Source organism: Adiantum capillus-veneris, chromosome 8 (assembly GCF_014529385.1).
Source record: "Adiantum capillus-veneris isolate H3 chromosome 8, ASM1452938v2, whole genome shotgun sequence".
Taxonomy (NCBI): domain Eukaryota; kingdom Viridiplantae; phylum Streptophyta; class Polypodiopsida; order Polypodiales; family Pteridaceae; genus Adiantum; species Adiantum capillus-veneris.
The window spans coordinates 98,518,517-98,524,486 of record NC_140938.1 but is presented as its reverse complement, the minus strand read 5'-3'; positions in this window follow the sequence as shown (position 1 = coordinate 98,524,486).

Genomic DNA, 5,970 nt, shown 5'->3' with positions numbered 1-5,970 from the left:
CTTGCAATAGCAATGTGCATAATGCATCAAACTTGACAACTTCAGGATTTCCTTGGGTCATGAGTCTCCAAGTACTAGCAAAAGTCTGGTAGGAATCTGGTAAGGCATCAAGAACAGTCTGCACAAGGGAACTGTCCGAAATGACTTCACCTGCAGAAATGAGTTGCTCATTGATATCCTTGACACTAGCAAGGAAAGTGTCCATATCATCTTCCTCATGCATAATCTTCGACTCTAGCTCTTTACGCAGCAAAGCAATTTTAGCCTCATTGCGGCTTGCATAAAGGCCTGCTAGAATATCCCAAGCCTGTTTTGCAGATTTTGCTGAACGGATGTGAGGAATAATGGTGCGCTTCACAGACAACGCAATCAATGCATGAGCCTGCGCATCCTTAACATCCCAACGAGCTTGTTCTGCCGTAGGCAAAACAACTCTAAGAGCTGCAATCCTTGCAGCAAGACCTGCAACATCCTCAACATCGCCTACATCTTCAGAACCAGGACGTACATCAATGCCCTGCACAATGTTCCAGACACCTTTTGACACAAGAACATGTTGCATCATATAAGCCCACATAGGGTAGTTGTCCCCATCCAACCTGTCCTCAGCAGCAAACATCTTGAACACATCTGTGTTGTTGTTGTCAGCCATGGTAAATGCTGCACCTGATGTGAAAACTGCCCGAAAATAGGAGAAATGGAGCGGGAACAACTTGTGCTATATAGCACAAACCGTAGAAGACTATAAGGCACCTGTTATGCAGAAAACGGCACTGACAGAAAATTTGCACAAAATGACGAAATAGCCTGTGCAGTACTGCCTATAGTGGAAACGGAGGCCGAAATGAGCCCAAATCAAAATTCTGAGCAGACCAAGCTCTTCGAGCTTACCCAAAATATTTGTCGACCTGCGAACGCTCGCCAAAGCTCACTGAAATCGGAGGAAGTGAGCAGGCGTGTGCTGGAGCAGCTGGCGACTAAGCCCGGGAGGACGTGACCTGCTCTGATACCAATTGTTGGAATTAGGGTTGCAGAGAAACACACACAGCTTGGAGAAGACGAAGGAAGCTCAAGGCACACAATAGAGAGTATATTACTTAGTGTGCAATGGAAAGATATTTAGCCCTAGAGTGATGGGCGTATATACAATGCACGGGGGAAAAAACCTCCTAAAGAGGGAAAAAATGCCCCGGCGGTCCTAGTGTGTTCACACACATCACTACCACATGTATATGGTAACATCTCTCTCTCTCTCTCTCTCTCTCTCTCTCTCTCTCTCTCTCTCTCTCTCTCTCTCTCTCTCTCTCTCTCTCTCTCTCCATGTGTCCCCCTTCCAAGCTCCTCAGAGCCAAGAGTAAACACAAAGACAGATCCATCATTTATCTCTGCCTTCGGCCTCCATCTGTGATCTCTCTATTCCCAAATTCTTCGAAGCACCTAACCATGCACACACGTGAGCTGCTTGGAATATCCACTCTTCCACTCCAAGACTGACAGAGGAATAAAACCCCCCTCTTTCCCTTCACCTTCGCGTTTTCCAATGCTGCTACTATAAACACCATGCTATAGTCGTCATTGCTTGTGCAACACCCCCTTCAGGCATACGACCTCCTCCAAGTCCACTTGCCCTACCTTGCCATGTTATGCTGCCAGTCAAACTATAGGCAGCTTCACCTCCCACAGGCAAGTCACGTAATGCATTGCACGTCTCCCCTCTCCCTTTCTCTTTCTCTTTCTCTCCCACCACGTGCCATGTGCGCCTTTTTTCTCCTCAAAGCTCTCAAAAGCATCTCAATAGATTCTACTTAATCAACCCGAAAGCAAAATTGGTCGGGCCTATTTGGTTCTTCATAATTCATAACTGATAGCTTCATTTGGAAAGTCATGGTAGCTTTGTCTCATTATATATTTTCAATTTTGCGGTATCTTGATAATTTTAGAAGGAATGTTTATCAACATTATAGAGGGAAAAGGTTTCGTGCGAGTAGTGTAGTACCTCGTAATTTTGCTAGGGAGACACTTTCTCATGCTTTTTTTGTTAATTTATGGATTTAAAGTATCAAATTATATCAAGAAAACACATACTTAGTGATAATCATGTATGTAGCTATATAAATATCCATGATAGATCGAAATGATGAAAATGCAATAGTTTTGTAACTTATTATATTGAAAAAATAATATCCCCAAAATTTGGGTCTTTTTTAAAAATTAGAAAAATAAATTCCAATGTTCGTTTTGTCAAATTTTGATTTAAGATTTCTGTTTGACAGTCATGTAAGGTTCTAAAGTAAAATGCAAGGTCGTTTCCATGTTCCGGTATGTTAAACGTACATTTAGTTAAGTTTTGAAAAAATCTACTATTTATAGCTTTTTCATGCTTTTTATGCTTTTATGTGTTTTTTTGCAAAAAACTGAGCCATATCCTTAACACAAGTTCCGGAGAAGCTATGGTTCAATTTTGTAAAAAATCTATTTTTGAGCGCTTTTCATACTATTTTTAGCTTTTCATGATTTTTAGTGCTTTTCAGTGAAAAGCGAATCCGCTTTCTTATTCCAGTGAACAAGGAAAACCCGTGGCAATTTTATTAAAAAATATTTTTTTTAACGCTATTTTTAGCTTTTCGTACTTTTTGGTGCTTCTGAAAAGCAACGTGCTTTTTAGGAGGACCTAAACATAAAAATATTATTTTTAGTCTCCGTCGGATTTAAAAATGATCACCAAGAGCAAAGAGGGATTATGTCGTAAGTCATAATTATGTCGGGGCATCACGGTGTGGCATAGTCTAGTCACGGTTCCATTACTTGGCCAGATACTGTTCAATTAGTCAGTTTTACTGTAAAAATTGAATGGTAAGTGGGAGAGTTGACTGTCAAAAGTTGTGCCATGTTTTAAGCAAAGTGCCCAAAAGCTTGCAGCTAATCCAGGCAGAAGAGGTAGCGCTAGTTCTTGGCTTGGGGCTCCCTCCAGCTTTGTCCAGTGCCTATAAAATCACCTGCAAGTCTCAGTTTTTAGTGCTGTCAATTGCGTCTACTATCGGAAGGCAATACGTACCTATTATACGGAGTGGTGCAAGCCCTTCATCCCCATCTCTATAAGCTCTTCACTCTCGACTACGGAAAGAAGAAGAAGAAGAAGAAAAATATTCTCTCTCTACTTGCTTACTATCTCCTATCTTGTTTTACTGTGTACACGCTCTCCGAAAGCTCTAGTGGTAAGAACCTCTACGTAGCTCTCATCACCACTCTCTTGCAGCATAGCAAGAAGCCTTTCAACATCCACTAATCAATTCTAAAAGCACAGTGAGAAGCTCTAAACTCCATAGCCATCATCTCTCTCTCTCTCTCTCTCTCTCTCTCTCTCTCTCTCTCTCTCTCTCTCTCTCTCTCTCTCTCTCTCTCTCTCGTTTTTTGGAGTAGATACCCTCTCGGTGGTTATTTTTTCATATACGAGTGTATGTATGGATTTTTCGAGTGTGTTTGAAGTTGCTTCATGATTATTTCATCATGTTTAACACGACGATTTATGCACATGATGTGTTTATGATCATGTGCATGCATAAAAAGCGCTTTTCGTTTCACTTCATGTAAGCGGCGACGATAGGAACACTGTTTTAGGCATAAGTCACAAACCGTTATGAATCAGCCCAAATTATTTGAACCAGGGATAAAACACATTATTTAGAACATTTTCTCACATGGGTGTCATGTGAAAATCACCCACGAGTTAAGAGATATGGTAAAAAACAGCTTGCTACAAAATTTGGACCCCAGGCTCCTTGGAGAACCACTATATAGATTCACCGGATGGGCAAACCCACTCATCCAATTGAAAAGCTTAATTAAACTTGATGATAAATGTATTTAGGTCTCCGTTATCAATTTGGGTATGTGAGTTATTAATTGCTCTATAATCGGGTTTACCTAGGCGTGTAGGGGTGCTACCAAGAAGGAGTACCATACGTCGTGAGCTAACCGGCTTGTTTATATATAATTTATGATTTATTTTGGTGATTTGATTTCAAAAGTATTAAATATCCATAAACTTATGCGAGGGTATATGGTTAGTCAACCCGAACCGCACATGCAGATATGAATAAAGTGGCTTTCTTTTTGTGTTACCGTTTGTTGCATGAGTATCACATGGGAAAAGTGATCTGATGAAGTGTTATTCTATATTGTGGAGCTGAGCTTGATGCATTTTTTTGAGGTCAAACACTTTCATTGGCATGTTATGTATGCTCCCAGAAATGGAAAAAGTTGTTTTTCGTATATATGTGAAGTTATGGTTTATGGTTGACCCTAAGGGTCGGAGCTGTTTTGCATCATGTTTATAGTGATGGAATGATATCATATGATGCATGGAACCTTATGGATAGATGTGGGTGCCTCATGTCCATGGGTATGATTGCTTTTCACCTTTCTAGGTCAAAACTAGCTGTATGTGCTAGAGAGGTGAAGTGCAAATATGATGCATTACTTTTGCATGATTGGATGTTGTCAAAATTAGATTTTTATATCATGTTTAGTTGTTGGTCGGACTTATTTTATGCATAAAAGGTTCATGTCTTAAGGGCCATGTGTGTGGACTCAGATTGACTGTAGTGGATATGTCAAACTCCAAGTGTGGGAGTTGGTTCAGTGTGAATATGATTTGTGCTTAACGGCTCACATCCCTCATGGATTATGGTTGTGATTTTATGGTGGAAGCCGGTGTGGATCTTGGTTTTTTTTTTCAGGATAAGGTTATGCACCCATGTTATGTTCTAAAGTGGTTATGCAGCAGGATTGGTTGTGCCTCGCCCGAGTTGGGTAGAGAGCTCACCCGTATGATGTGATTAGATTATGGTTTATGGTTTTGGGATTGGATCCTGAAGTGATTTGGATGATTTATGGTAGACGTGTAAGGGTAGAGACCTGTACAGTCTAGCTATTTGAAAAAGATTATTTGTGCATACAGAAGATGCTATTGTGATTGGACTCATGTGTTATGATTCTCATACCATCATTGCTACAAGACTAGGATCACCTACATTGCTTAGCCTTAGATAAAAGGGTCGTTGATCTGGGGCTTTTCTGGATCGGGAATGTTGCCTAGGTCTTTTTTTTAAAGGCTCATCTACACGGGTAATGCATTGGGGATTGAACGGCCTACATGACTAACGCCTCGAGAATCTTGCGTTGACTTTGCTTAAACACCCGATGCTAGGCATCAAAGAGGCGTGGCACCTAAACTAATATAGTTGGTGCTGATACCCTACTATTTGTTGGTATTTGGAATCCTTTCATAGCCAGGTTCATGGAGGGAGGCGAAGTGACCTCAACCTATGTCTGACTCAGGTCGATTGGATGTGTTCTGGCTCGCTCCTAGAGAAGTAAAATTCTCTCTATCCATAGTAGAGAGGAAGTGGATGAGTGGACCGGTCCATCTCTACACAGGGTTTGATGCTCTGCTAGTTATTTTGTTATACTTCTTTGATGCTATAATATATCCAAATCTTGCCATTACATTAATACATGGTTGCTTGTTTCATTTAGATGTGGCATTTAAAGATTCTCTATTGTCATTCTCTTGTGTCTTTGTGCACTCTATCTCATCCTTCACTATGTTCTCTCTCTTTCTCTCTCTCTCTCTCTCTCTCTCTCTCTCTCTCTCTCTCCATAATGTGGTGTACACATATATTCACCCTCCACAATTTTATTTTTTTCTTGAGTATGCTTTCATTCATAACACCCATTCTAGAGTAGCACTAGTCGCTAGGTGCCTCTGGATGTAGTCCTTGGCTCATGGCCTAAACTCCATTCTAGGTCGGGCGTTGAGAACTCCTCCCCTATGCAAATGCTTTTGCAACTCTAATGTATACTAAGAATTATATAAATGTGTAAATTGTATATTTTGTGCATAGACCCTTGGGGGAGGGGTATCTCTCACCTGGTATCAAAGTCGTGCTTAAGGTTATGGGGATAGCC